Below are 14580 nucleotides of genomic sequence, written 5' to 3'. Positions count from 1 at the left end.
TCTGCAGGACGGTTGCAGGCCCACGAACCTGCTCTGGGCTTGTGGCCCAAGATGATGGTGTGTTGAGACAGCCATGCCAGCTCCCTCTCTGGGCATCCCCCAGCCCTCGCCAGGAGTCGGAGTATGGCCAGGCAGCTGGGGTGGGGCTTGGCAGGACTCCCCTACCCAGCGGAGACTTGGCCAGTGCTGGGTGCCCCGGCTGTGTGGGTAATGAGGGGGGAGGGGGGAGGTAGTCACCACTCAGCCCCTGCCAGAGACTGGGGCTGGGACCCAGGACAGGCAGGAGTGTGGTCGGGCAGCACGAGCCGTAATGGGGGTCCAGCGGGCAGAGTGCAATGCCAGGTTCAAGGCTGAGGAGCCAGAACCTCTGGCCCAGTTGGCAGAAAGGATATCAGGTGGTGCCAGGAAGAGCTGCCGCGGGCCAGAACTGGCTCCTTCCTCATCCCCAGGGGAACTGGCAAAGCCTCTTTGTACCTCTTCGAAGCAGGTAGGGAAATCGAGGCAGTCACTAAGAATATCTCAAGGGCCTGGGCTTCCCCTTGCCACACCAAGGGACCCTCTGCATTTGGAGCCATTTCCAAGGGTTTCCAAAGTGGAGGTGAGGGGCCTGCACCCCTTCCACTAGTCCTGGCCTCAAAATGCCACCCCAGCTGCCACGCTGGCATGCCTGCTTAATTTGGGTTAATAAATGCATCATTTGGCTTTGGGAAATCCCGCGTTCACTAATAATTGTTCCCCGATGAAAAGAAATAAGGCCCCGATACCCCCTTTCCCCTCACCCCCTCCAAGCTGGGAAAGAAAAGTCATAAAAATAGCTTGTTATCTCACCTATTGAGGCCCCGACTGGATGTTACTGCTAATTGGGTATAACATCCTTGTCTTGTTCTCTTAGAACCTAAATCAAGAAAGCGCCACTGCTGTGAACTAATTATATCTCCGGCCTGCAGCCTGCAGCTTGTCTCTCCCTTTATTGAGTTAAAAAATGGTCACGAACCTTCATCTTTTATGCCCACCAAGCGCTGGGTCCAGGCTGCCTGCCACGCCTGGTGGTGAGGAGGGCGGACAGCCCTGTGGAAAGGTCTAGGAGGGCTTTGGGGACACGCAGCAGGGTTGGGGAAGGCGGGAAGTCCCTGCCCCAGGTACCTGCCTGGTTCCCTCCCCCAGCCCTCACCCCCAGGCCTGGTGTTCAACTTTTCCTGGAGAGAGAGACTGGCCTCTCTCCTCCTTGCAGCTGGGCCCACAGGGACACCAGGAGCGTTTCAACCCGGTAAGCATTTTCATTCATTGATTCATTCAACAAACATTTCTTGGATGCCTACCTACTATGTGCCAGGCAAGGTTCTAGGCTAAAGCCTCCAGTAGACCAGAGATAGCCCCAAGCACCAGCTGACCTCACCCTGGGTTCATGGAGGCGCTGAATAAATACACTTAGACAAGACTGGATCATTCCTGTGCTCCAAGATCTGCCACAGTTCCCTACTACGGGAGGGCAAAGTCTAAATGCCAAGACCACCACAGTCTCCTCCACAGCCCCGTCCCCCACAACATTCCAGCCACATCCAGCCATACACTAGTCCCTCAACCTAAACACTCTTGCCTGTGGCCTCTGAGCTGCTTCTCATGCTGTTCCCTTCACCTAAAAGGACCCCCTTCCCTTTCCCAGAAGGCCCAGCTCCGCCTGTCAGAAGTCCACCAGCCTTTAAGGCCTTGGCCTTTAATGACACCTCCTCCAGGAAGGCTGCCCGGTCTGTCCCAGGCTGTGGACTTCAAGACCTGGATTTGAATGCCAGCTCAGCCACTGAGTAAGTATGTAACCCTGCTCTGCTTAATGGCTCTTAGCCTCAGTTTCCACATCTCTAAAATGGGTTAAGACTTCTTCCTAGGAGTGCTGAGAGGCACACTGCAGGTGCTCTGGGGAATGATGAATGAGAGGGTGCCCAGGAAGGACCTGGCTCTCAGGAAGAGCTCAATAAATGCTATTATTATTATCCAGACTGAAAGCATCTGCAATCTGCTTACAGCACTCCATGCTGAGCATGTGATGGGCTGTGCAACTCTGGGAGTTGGAGGAAGGTAACAGACTCTCACACCTCAACAGTCTTCATGGCTGAAGAACAACCCATATCCTCAGAGAAGATTCCCCAGAAATCCCTCGCTCAGGTACCCTGGTCCTCTGAACCGTACAAAGATGGGCTAAAGGGACCCCTGAGCTTATTGAGGCCAGGCAGGCAAGCAGGCTTCAGCACGTAGGCCCCACTGACTGACTGGTGCCACCTGCCCAGAGCCCTCCCTGGCAAGAACCCAAGGTCAGGGGAAGAACTCAGCGGGGGAAGAGGGCAGAAACTGACTGGCAATGTCTGCCAAGGGCACAGCAGTGTAAAGCAAGCCAGACCTGCCACGGATCTGCTATCCTTGACATCTTACAAAGGACGCGGCTGAGGCCAGGCTAGAGTGGAGGGTGAATTGCTCAAGGTCGTGAGCTCATGAAAGCAACAGCTGGCCCAGAACTGGTCCCCTTAGCTCCTGCCCAAGGATCCTCCTGTGACAGCCCCACCCAGCCCAGCACCCTCACAGGCAGAGGACAGGCAAAAGCTTGTGTGGATAACGAAGGGGATTCTGCTGACCTGCCATGTGGCCCTGGGCTGAGCCTCAGTTTCACCATTTACACAACGGGGACAAAACCTTGCTGAGTCTCAGTTTCTCCATTTACAAACAGGGACAAAAAGACCCTTCCCAGAACCACATGAGGATGTGGTTGCCGAAGCGGAAAGCTCTGTCTGGTACACAGCAGACACCAGCCGTGTCCTGTGATTCCCATAATAGGTGATGGTGTTTAGACAGAAGCCCCCAAAGCTAGCAATAGAAAGTGCCTCCTCCTCCAGGGAGCCCTCCCTGAATACTACAGCTCAAAGTAGTCATTTCCACCTCTCATTTCCTAGCATGCTTTTGAAAGACTGGGGGCCCCAGAGGGAAGGGGCCATATCTCGCTTGTTCATTGCTGTCACCCCGCCTCTGGCACAGTGCCTGCACACTGTGAATTCCTATATTGTGGCGACCTACCCACTATACTGTGATGGTGTGTCTAAAGCCTCACCACCTCTCAAGGCAACTGGGCTTGTTCATCTTTGCATCCCCAGCTTCTGGCAGGGAGCCTAGCACAGAGCGGTGAATCTCCCGGAATGAACGGATGAATAAAGAGCAAAAATAGCAGTTCCTGTTTATTGCCTGCTTGCTGTCGGTTCCTGCCAAACCTCACAGCTGCCCTCCAAAGTGGACCTCTGGCCCATCTGACAGATGAGGAGACTGAGGTCACGCAGATGCTGAGGGGCAAAGCCGAGCCCCCAGTTCAGGCCTGGGGACTGCAGGCCAGGAGGCTCTGCCACCTCTGCCTCTCCCAGTGCCAAGCTCAGGCCTGGACCCTGCGGGGCAGCTGCCCCTGCCTTGGCAGCGAACCCTGGAGCAGACAGCTGGTGGCTGGACCTCCCTCCTCCTCCCCCTCCTCGGCCCCCTGCCCCACAGACTCTAGGTCAGTAAGTTCTGAGTCATTAAGTCCCCATCCTCAGGAACCTGTTCACAGCCAGCCTCGGCCTTACCCCCTGACCTCCCAGGCCTTTGTCCCCTGTGCCCTCTGCACAATGGCAGGGGCTCCCAGGGCCCCAAACAGCTGCTGTGGCCGGGATGCTGGTTTGTTGTGAGGCCAGGATGACTGGCTGGGTCCTGGGCCTGAGCCCACCTAGCTCTGAAAGGCTCAGTCAAGCTCCCCCAAGCACTCCGCACACTCAAGCTCATCCCACCCACAAGCCTGTGAGAAAACTGCTATTACGCCCTTGAACAGATGAGGCAAGTGAGGCCCAGAGAGGCAAAGTGACTTGTCTGAGGACACACACCCAGCGAGAATGGAGCCAAGGTTCATCCCAGTCTGCAACGCCCAAGCCCCTACAGAGGCTGCCAGACTGGCCTACGGGCACCCAGATCGTATTGCACCCCTCCCTGCCAGACACCTTCACTGGCTTCTGGCTGCTCTTCCCCTGGACAGGTCAGGTACTTAGCGCAACACTCCTAGCTTAACTGCACATCCTCCTAGCTTAACTCCCTTTTACCTCCGCCCTCTTATAAGCTCCCCCTGCCCCTTTGGTCATGCCCTTGGGTTCTCAAACTCCCTCCTAGTGACATCCCCATTCACTCCATACTGGGCAGATCCACCCAGTCCTCAGGGCCCAGAGCAAAAGCCTCCTCTGCAGGAAGCCCTCCACGACCAGCCTCCTTTCCCTCCTCAGTGTCTCTCCTCCAGCCCTGCTCTGGCTCTGTCTATAATTCGAGTCAGTTGCAGACTCATCTTACTCCCCATGGAGGCTGCAGGCCATCTGATTCCTTAGAGCTTTGCCACCCAGACAGTGGCCAGCAGGGTGCCCTCAACCCAGGCTGATGCCCATTGTTTACCAAACGGAAACACAAAGGGGTGAGGGAGAGGGGAGCTGGAACCCATGCCTGCCCTTTCACCCTTCTCACTGCCCACGCTGCACCCCTGTTTCTGGCCATCAACAGATCTCACACTTCTGCCCCTCCCTGGCTGTGTGACCTTGGGTAGTAATGTAATCTCTCTGTGCCCCTGTTTCCTCCCTGGTCAAATGGGGGTAGTAATAGCATCTGCATTTCTTAGGGCTATGACACAAACCCTGGGAGGTATCAGACAGGAATGATTACTATTATTATGTCTGTCTACACTCCACTCCAGTGGCCAGCGCGTGAATTTAGGGTCAGAGAGACTTAGGTCCCGACTGACCACTTATTGGGTGTATAATTCTGGGCAGGTGGCTCATCCCCTGGACCTCTATTTTTCCCATCTCTAAAATGGTACTAACTCCGCCCCTAGGAATGCAACCCGCCCACCCCCACCCCCCCGCCTTTTGTTCCAGGCACGCAGTAGGCATTCAGATATTTCTCAACAAACCAACCAACGGCCCAGGTGGAAGGAATCCCTCCCCCTTCCAGCCTCCTCCCTCACCCCACCCCTCCAGCCTCCAGAATCCCCCTCCCCACCCCCAGCCCGTGCAGACTAAAATAGTCATTAGGCAGATTTCAAAAGATGTCAGTAGCTTATAATTATAGTCGACATCCTTCTGAGATAAAAGTGATTACCTTGGATGCAAATCACTTAGCAACCAATCAGGGCGGTGGGCGGCGCCCGCAGAGGTGACCGGCCGGCGCGCAGCCCTCCTCCCGCAGCCCGCCCCCCACAGGCAGAGAAAGCGCACAATAGCTCTTGACACGCAAATGGGTTAACACAATAAAGGCGGCTCCGGCCGCTGCTGGGGGAGAGCAGCAATCCCCGGCCTGCGGGAGGTAATAAGGCGGCCCTTTTGTGTGCGCCTCCCCGTTCTCACCCCCGCCCCGGAGCCCAGAGGAATCTCCGCCGCCCGATTGAATTACGGTCCTTGAATATGAGCTGCTCCGCTAGCTTCCTCCGGTTTGTGAGGGACTGGAAGGCGGAGAGGGCAGAAGGGAGATTGGTCAGGGGGGGCCCCTGGCCAGGCCCCAGGCCCCCAAGGGCTCACATGGGAGCCACGTGTGCTCACCACGTGGGGTGCTCTGGGAAGGGGGGTGGGAGACACAGCACAGGCAGCTGGAAGGGTGGGGGTCCCTGACCTGCCCTAGGGTCTTTGATCTTTGGCTCCAAGAGGGACTGGGAGAGCCATTCAAGGCCCTGTTCTGAGGATAAGGCTACCAGTGGCCATGAGAATGTGCATTTATGGAGTGCTTATGGTATGCCATCGTCTGTGCTCAGCCCTCACTGAATCCCTAACACGAGGCTGGGCAGTGGATGCTATTATCTGCTTCTTCTCACAGATGAGGAAACTGAGGCTCAGATAGGCAAAGCTACTCACCCAAGGTCACACAGCCAACAAGGTGGACCCACTCCACAGCCTGGCTCTTAATCACGAGCCACTGGGCATTAAGAAACCCAGCCCAGTGCAGCCCCGGTCCAGAGCAACTGTGAAGCTCAGAAGGGATAGGGGGTGGGTGAGCTTATATGGAATTAGACCTGTGATAAGGATTACTGCGGGTGGAAGGTAGGGAGCTAACCTTGAGAGAGGAGACTGCTCAGAGAGTTGAGAAGGTTTCCACACACCCCCCTCCACCTGCCCCGGACTGGAAGGGATGTCCAGGGTCTCCGTCACTGTCAAGGGAGCCCTCACTGGATCCTCTCCCTGCTTAAATCTCTCCCATCACCTCAGCCTCCAGGACACACCCACCCCAGGGCCACCTCTTCCCCTCAGCAGCACACTCCAGCACTCAGGCTTGCTACACGGCCACTCCTAATGCCCAGAACACCTTTCCACTCCCCTGCCTGGCAGGTCTCTATGTGTCCTTTCTGAGACTCACATGGTACCATGTTATAGGGCCCTTCCTGACCCTCAGGCTGGGTTGGGAGCCAAAGTTGTCATTGCCCCATCAACATCCTTGACTTCCCCACCAGCTGAGGGCCAACCAAGAGGGTGCCCAGAATGGCTGAGGGCAGACTCACACCCCTCCCCGAGGTAAGCCCAGAGGGGCAGGTGACAAGGAGCCTAGGGCTGGCTCTCTTGACCCTTCCTGGAAGGCAGGTTTCATGCCATACCTTTCTTACCCCAGTATTGGAGAAAGGGGTGCTGGGGGTGAGGGGAACAGGCTGCTCACAAGGCCAGGACACAAGTTGCTACTCTGCTCAACACTGTCCTGTAGGTAATGGGGAAGCAGGATTCAAACCCGGGTTTCAGTGTGGGAAGGCATCACAGTGCCTCCATAGCAGATGGCCCCTGAGTCTTACAGGGACCCTTGTCCAACAAGTGGGGGTGCCTCCCTCCACCCATGGAAGGGGGCGGGAAGACCTGGGGACTCAGGAGCCAAGGCAGTTCAGAGCTGAGCCTCTGCAGCTGCCTGGCTGAGCACCTGTAGCCTGTTGCTTCCTCTGTTTGAGACTCAATTTCCTCATCTGTAAAATGGGCCACAGCACATAAGCTACTCCAAAGAGTAACTGAGATCCTGTAAAATGCCAGGCACGTAGGAGACGCCGGGTAAGCTGGCACTCCCTCCTGCTTGTTGCCTGGTGCTATTGCCAAGCCCAGGGAAGGGAACAGAAGGAATTGCCCAATTCTGACAGCCTCTCCCTCCGCCTTGGCTGTGGAAGTGTAAATACTCCACGGAGGACCTCCGACTGCCTGTGTTTGTGGATCTCTGGCGCGCACTCCGAGTTTGTTTCTAAACTGGGAAGCTTCTAGAGGCAGCGCAAACAGCCCTTCTGCCCACCTCTCCCGCTTCTACCCCCATCTGCCGTTGCTCCGTCCTTGGAAGCCTGTGTGTTTAACGACACCATTTCAGCTGGAAATATCATCTCCCTGCCAAGCCCCCCAAAGCAGCTCCACTGATACTTATCGACCTGTTAAATCTAGCTAGATAGCCTGGTAGGAGAACGGGGCGGGGGAGAAAAAGCTCACTACGTAGAGACTGGGGCCTGGCTTCTCATAATGACCCACACACACTCCCCTCTGCTGTCACTCCACCCCGCACCGCTTAAGCAATGACACAGTTCTCTAACCTTTTCCTAGAAATGTGATCACAGCAGTTTCACCCACATCCGACACCGGCAGCAACTGCTGGAAGGAACTTAGAAGAGGAATCAAAGAGCCAGCAGCAGAATGCTGCTCTGGGCCTTCACAAGGAACAGGGCCAGGGCTGGGGTGTGGCGGGGAAGAGAGGACTGCTGCCTGACCCCCATCAAAGCTGGCCCCTGGCAGGGGCACGCTTATTCAGACCTTGGCACTGATGGGCCTGACTTATCCTCCATTCACTTAATGAGCACCACACTGTGCTCGTCAAATCATCTTAAACACCAAGAGGAGAGTGGGGCAGTCGGGAGTTCAGGCTTGGCCAAGGCCCTGCCATCTTGGGGTCGAGCAGCAGGGGGAACCCCTGGACTGGAGGGGCAGCAAGCAGCAGCTCCTCTGCACCTTCCCTGGCTGGGGGTGGGTCACCCCTGTTTCCCTGAGCAGAAGTAGCCTGCTTTAAGGCTGGGGGCCCACATCACTCTGGGGACCCTGGGAACTTCAGCCTGCTGGTTGGGGTTCAGGGAGCTCTCCTCTGTAGCATCCCCTTTTGAAAGCAGAAAGTTGCTCTGCTTGGGAGTCCTGCGCCCCCAGGCACTGCCAGGCTATATGGGCAAAGCTAAACACCTGTCTTTGGGGGGAGGAGCATCAGCAGGGACAGCTGGCACTGCCTCCCTCCCCCACCCCATTGGGGCGCTGGGGATTTAGGTCAGAGGACTGCAGTTGGAGGTGGGGGAAGTCTGCTTTCACCCCTCCACTACTCAAAGGCATCCAGCCTCGCTCCAGGTTACCGCGACCCCGCCCCCTCTGGCCTTGGGTCAGGACAAGTCGCGTCGCCACGGCAACCGCAGAGACGTCAGAGGTCTGGCAGTGACGTCACGCCGTGACCCCACTGGGGAAACCATCGTCCCTGCGAGCTCTTTGTAGGAACGCGGCGGTAAGGTGAACCCTGCTACAGTGCAGCCTCAGAGGGCACAATCCTCAACGCAGCCATCTGCATGGTCGGGACACCACGTCCCCCTCTGAGCTAATGTCCCTTGAAGATTTCAGAGGCTACTCGGGAGAAGCCCAAGGTGTCCCATCCTGGGTGCTCCCCCAACCACTCTAAGACGCGAGAACTCCCGGGGAATTTTCGGATGACTGAGCTGCTACCTTTGTCTGTTGGCTTTAGGGGTGGGGTGACCTTTCCTCTCCGGCAGACGCCCCACCCAGGGCTCTGCCGGAATCCTCACAACGAGCCCCCCGTGTTCACTCTGGCCGACAGGCCGGTCTAGACAAGTTGTGCGCGGGGGGAAAGGGGCAGACAAGGGCCACTGCTGCTTCAGGATCGCCAACAGCCCAGGGCCTCTTTATTTCCAATCTGGCTGCCCCGACGCCAGAGAGTGCCCCCAGCTTCATCCCGGAACCCCGCCCCACGGAACTCACCTAATCAGCCAGGCCGTCGAAGGGCACCAGGTCTCAGCGGCTACGACTCTCCGCTCGCCGGGTCGCAGCCATGCAGAGGTGGCAGAGGCGGCAGCGGCTGCCTGAGGAAGCCCCCTTTGGGGGCCGATGCCTCTCTCCGGGTGGGAAGAGACGCTGTCGGTGTGGTCTATCCAGGCGCCGGCCCACGCCGTCCGAAGTCGGGGGTTGGGGTTCTCTCGGCTCAGCGGGGGTCGTGCCCGCCCGGGATCCGGGCCGCGCGGGCGCTCAGGCGGCGCATCCTCGCCGGAGGCCTGTGCTCACAGCGTCCGGCGGGCGGCGCTGCGCCTCCCCTCGGGGTCCCGCTCGGGGCTGCAGCTCCCCTGGGCGCCCTCTCTGCCCGCGCCAGGAGCCCGGGGACCACGGCTCCTCTCGCCGGCCCCAGCTGCAGCCTGTCTTTGTTGCTTCCTCTCGCTCGACCGCCCGCCCGTGGCTTGTAGCCCCCCGGTTCGCCCGAGGGTGGGGGGGTCGCCTCCTCCGAGGCTGCACGCACCTGCAGCGGCCCGGCTCCTCGCTGGGCATGCACCGGCCCCCGCAGGTTGCAAACAGAGGCGGCGAGAATGCACCGGCCCCTCCTCCTCCTGCTCGGAGCCCCGGGTGTGGGGGGAGGGGAAGCCGGAGAGCAGCGGCAGCCGCGGCGGCGGCAGCGGGCGGTAGAGGCTCGGGTGCAGCCCCGGGGGCCTCGGCGCCGAGAAATAACCGGTCCGGGTGGCGCTGGGCGGATGTGAGGACGGCCCGGAGGATGGTGCACTGGGCGTTCGAGCTCTCGAGCTGCAGCAGGGGCGGCGCGCGCCGGGCTCTCACGCGCCCATGGCCCCGGGCGGCGCGTGGGGGCTCCCGGGGCCTCAGCCTCAAGCCGCCTGGCGCGCGCCGGCGCCTCGCCTCGCCTCGGGCCCGGGTGCCGCGCGCCGCGCCCCACAGGCGGCGTGCCCGGCTCTTCGCCTCCCCCGGGTGCCGCGCGCAGCCTCTCGGCGGAACCGTCAGCCCTGCAGTCCTGCCCGCTGCTTCGCTCCGGTCCGACTGACAGGCGCTAGCGCCCGCAGCCGCAGCCGCGTCTCGCCCCCCGCCCGCCCCCTGCGCTCTGGCCCAATCAGCGGCGGCCGAGAGGCGGTTACCAGGGTGACGCGGCGCCGCGTCCTGCGGGGGGCGGAGCCGGGGGCCGCCACGCGCGCTTTTCGCGGCAAAATTCAAAGGCCGGCAGGGCGGCTCTCCAACCTCCTCCCCCAAGCTGGGGCGAGGCGGAGCCTGCCTCGCGAGGACTGCAACTCCCGGCATGCAGCGCGCCAGCGCCGGTCGTAGGGGCCCCAACTGGGGGCGCAGGGCATGCTGGCACTTGTAGTCCCTTTGTCGGGAACGAGGAGTGGAAAAATCGGTATCATTTTATTGAGCAAGTATTTGGTAGCACAAGCTAGGTGCATTGTCTGCATTGTTTCACTTAATTTTGGAAACACCCCAATGAGGAGTTTGTTAAAAATAATAAAATTAATAAAAGAAGCTAACAGGGCTTCCCTGATGGCGCAGTGGTTGAGGGTCTGCCTGCTAGTGCAGGGGACACGGGTTCGAGCCCTGGTCTGGGAGGATCCCACATGCCGCGGAGCAACTAGGCCCGTGAGCCACAACTACTGAGCCTGCGCGTCTGGAGCCTGTGCTCCGCAACAAGAGAGGCCGCGATGGTGAGAGGCCCGCGCACCGCAATGAAGAGTGGCCCCCGCTTGCCACAACTAGAGAAAGCCCTCGCACAGAAGCGAAGACCCAACACAGCAAAAATAAATTAATTAATTAATAAACTCCTACCCCCAACATAAAAAAAGAAGAAAAAGAAGCTAACACATGTAACCAAGTATTGATACTTTACCTAAACCTCACAGACAACCCTGTGAGATAGGTATTATCACCCTCAGTTTACACATGAGAAAACTGATATAGCAGGTACTATCATTATACTCCCAACTTATAGAGAAAATTGAGGCTAAGAGATGTGAAGTGACACTCCAGAATGTTTTGCCTCAATTCATACTGTTGGCAGTGATTGATTTTGGCATCACAGCTGAGATCTGTGGAGCACTAACTATAAAACCAGGCCCCATGCTCATTGTAAGTTTCACCTCACCAGATCGTCACCACACATGTGGGAGGTAGGAGCTGGTACCCACTGCCCCAACTTAACGGATGGAGAAAATGAGGCACAGTATCACCTGGGGTTTTTGTTTTTGTTGTTTTATTTTGTTTTGTTTGATACTTCACTGGAAGTTTATTTGCCCTGCTTTTTTCTTTGGGGTCCAAATTTTGACTCCATCAAACTATACGCACCTTGCCTTTTACTTTCTAAGCAGCTTAATAGGTTCTCATTTGTTCTGTCTGATAGCCCGCGGGTTGGCCCATTTAGCAGTCCCATTTTACAGCTGGAGAAATTGAGCCCTGGGAGGGACATTTCCCTCAGTTGCCATGTGTGCATCACACAGCAAGTTGGGGAGGCAGCTTTCCAGGAAAGATCTCAGGATCCCTAAAGAAATGCAAAGCAGCAGTCAGAACTCCTCCCACCACACTCAGGCTATGTCTGTGTGACCCTCACCCCCATCCCACCCCACACCCCCCAGTCCCACAAAACCTGGGCAGGATTCTAGCCCTGGCCTTGTGGCCTTGACATTTATCTTCATGGCTCTGTGCCTCAGTTTCTTGTCTGTGTATCATAATTCCTACCTTACAGGTTGGTGTGAGGGCAGAGTGAGTTATTGCCTGGAAAGGACTCAGAACACAGTAAGTGCTCAATAAATGCCAGCTGTGGTCATTCAGATGTGGGGAGCTCTGGAGACCCTGGTGAATGTATCCAGTGGGAGGAGCTGATTATAGCTGGGCCCTAGCCTGCTTCCAGGAGCCAACCCACAGCTACCCAGAGCCTGGGAGAGGCACCGGCAGGGAAGCTCCAGCGCCGGCCCAAGTAGGCCACGCACTGCCTTATCTAGGACAGAAGCTGGCCCTGTTTCAGGCTGCCCGCCACGCTCCCCGTTCCCAGCATCTCCCTGTCTCCGTGCCCCACTCTATTTCTCCCCGCTGCCCCACCCAAACCCCCCGGAGAGGGGGGCTGTGATGGGGGAGGGGATTCACCTGGAAACGTGATCCAGCCACCAGCTGCTTCAGCTCCTGGGCCAGCCGCCAGAGCTGCCAGTGACGTCTGGGTGGGTTGCCCAGGCGACCTGCTGTGTGGACCTGGGCGTGAACAGGTGGGGAGAATGCTTGGTGGACCCAGGCCAGGTGCAAGGCGAGGGACAGCGACAATCAAAACCCTGGGAAGAAAGAGAGAGCAGGAAGGGAAGATGGCGGCAGGGGGCCACACCAGAGCCTTTGCAAAGTTTGGGATTTCTTCTGTCGTAGGTTACCATGACTTGACACCTACTATGTGCCAAAGCGCATGCTCAGTGCTATTTATATCACATATTTCTACCTCCTTTTACCCTCACAGCAACTCTGTGAGGTCTATTCCATTATTATCCACATCTCACAGCCAAGGAAGGCCATGCGACTTGCACAAGGTCACACGATGACAGATTGGGGTCCCAACCCGAGCCCCTGACCTTGATTTATTGTGCTGTGTGCCAGCCTCTCATTGACTGGGTGTGACCTTGAGGGCAAGTTTCTTCTCCTCTCTGGACCTCGGTTTCCTCTGCTATAAAATGGAGGTTGGGGCTTATAACCCAGCCCTGCCAATCAGACCCTGGAGCTGGCAACCTGTCTCTGCCTCCGTAGTTTCCAAAGATCCCCACATTATTCCAAAGTGCAGCCCAGGGGTTAGATGATCTCAAAAGGCCCCTCCATCTCTGAAGGTATGTGAGTCCATGATGTGCTAAATGGTGGCATTTCAGGCAGCACCAGGCTTGAAGGTAGCTACATAGGGAACTCATCTTCCAGGTGCCCCTCTACCCTTCTAGGCAGGTGGATGTCCTCACAGATGCTCAGCCTTGGACCTTCACTTATGCCCCATACACAAGCTCAGTGCTACTGCCCCATACCATTTCCCACAGCCCACATCCCTGAGGTCAGACCCTTGTACCATTGCCCCCTGGCCCCCCAACTCTCAGCCTTGATCCAGCCTTTCCTTGCTTTTGGTCATGTCCAATAACTCTGCATTATGTGAATGGAGACAATGTCAAGATGGATTTGCCACGGTCCGTAGAACCAACAGGCAGGTCGGCCCCTGAACATTGTGTTGGCTCCAGCCAGGGGTCCAAGAGGCTCCAAGGGGGAAAGGGGACTGAGAGCACCTCATTCCTCATGTGCCCTGTATGCCCCTTACACTTCAGCCTTGTTAAAATACCTGTACATCCTCCCAGATGTCTTTCTGGCCTCCAGGCCTTTGCCCAGGTTGTCCACTCCATCTAAAATGTCCTCTTTTCCAGGTAGGTAGTTGATGCTTGCTCCGCCTTCAGATTTCAGTTAGGCTGCCATCTCCTCCAGGAAGCCTTCCCTGACTACTGCTCTCCAGGCTGGAGTGCTTCCCCTTTCATAGATGCACCCAGTCTGTGTTATAATGGCCCACTCTTTTGTCAGTCTTCCCCACCAACCTGAGGGCTCTGTGAGGTCAGGGGCTGCATTCAAACTGCTTTATCCCCAGCATGGGCCTGACATACGGTCAATGCTCAATAAAGGTTTGTTGAATTAATCTCCGAATCAATAGATGAATGTGGCCCAGGTTTCTGTTTTGTTTTCTTGTAGAGGGGGAGCAGGGAGAGGAAGAGGGAGGGCAATCAGACAGGCTGGATTTGAATCCTAACTCTTCAGGTGACTAGCCATGTGACTCATCTGCTCTGTGCCTCACTTTCCCATCGGTGAAATGGGGTTAATTGACACAGCGGCACTGCTCAAGAGGCCTGGAGCCTAGAATTTTTGCTTCCACTCTCCCACGTATGTAAGGTTAGTCATGCCTCTCTCACTGAGGCCTAATCATTCCCCCTTTAACCCTACTCATTCATTCATCATTTCCTAAGGACCTGCCCTGTGCAAGCCACTGAGGATTCAGCAGTAACCCAGACACAGTCCCTGGCCTTGTGGAAATCAAGTTTCATGGGGGACAGACAAGGCGACTAGCAGTTATCACCTAGGGTAACAGGGAAGGGAAAAGCACAGAGCAGGCACCTGACCCAGCTGGTGGGCTAGTGGTGGTGGAAAGAATGATCAGCTGTCCTGGGAAAAATGAGTAGGAGGTAGCCAAGGGGAGAGGTGAGGGAAGAGTGCTCCTGGCAAAGGGAATTGTCAATGCAAAGGCCCAGTGTCCCAGGTGAATGTCCCCAGAGTGGTGGTGGCTCAGAGGCTGAGCTGGGGCTGGGCAAGGAGGCAAGGAGGTGGAGACTGAGCCTTTATCCTGGCAGGGGGAGCAGGCCTGGCCCAGCCTCCCTCCCCATCCCCCAGGTGCCTCACCTGCCCTCATTGCTGTAATCTAGGCCAGAGCCTGGAGGGAGCCGAGCCCCCATTGGTGCACGCCATGTAGGTTTTTCAGAGATAATTTAATCAGAGCTATTAATAAGCAGAAAAGAAAGAGCTC

The 14580-nt window shown here is 57.1% G+C and overlaps 1 protein-coding gene and 1 long non-coding RNA gene across 5 annotated transcripts in view; both read right to left on the bottom strand.

Moving 5' to 3' along the window:
* Positions 1-9103, bottom strand: part of FAM222A (family with sequence similarity 222 member A) — a 54764-nt gene extending 45661 nt beyond the window's left edge. Inside the window, exon 1 of the mRNA XM_027124506.1 lies at positions 9009-9103. The gene's annotated coding sequence lies outside the window, so the exon portion shown is untranslated. The remainder of the gene's footprint in view (positions 1-9008) is intronic.
* A 1683-nt stretch (positions 9104-10786) lies between these two features.
* Positions 10787-14580, bottom strand: part of LOC113629762 (uncharacterized) — a 73928-nt gene continuing 70134 nt past the window's right edge. For 3 of the 4 annotated variants that reach the window (XR_003436684.1, XR_003436681.1, XR_003436682.1), the window contains 2 exons: positions 12150-12328; positions 10787-11547 (listed from right to left, as the gene is read on the bottom strand). This is a non-coding gene — a long non-coding RNA (uncharacterized LOC113629762). The remainder of the gene's footprint in view (positions 11548-12149; positions 12329-14580) is intronic. The other variant, XR_003436683.1, reaches the window with a different exon arrangement.

Source organism: Aethalodelphis obliquidens, unplaced genomic scaffold (assembly GCF_003676395.1).
Source record: "Aethalodelphis obliquidens isolate GAN/ISIS:26980383/991018 unplaced genomic scaffold, ASM367639v1 scaffold28, whole genome shotgun sequence".
Classification (NCBI taxonomy): domain Eukaryota; kingdom Metazoa; phylum Chordata; class Mammalia; order Artiodactyla; family Delphinidae; genus Aethalodelphis; species Aethalodelphis obliquidens.
This window is presented reverse-complemented; position numbering and strand designations above follow the sequence as displayed.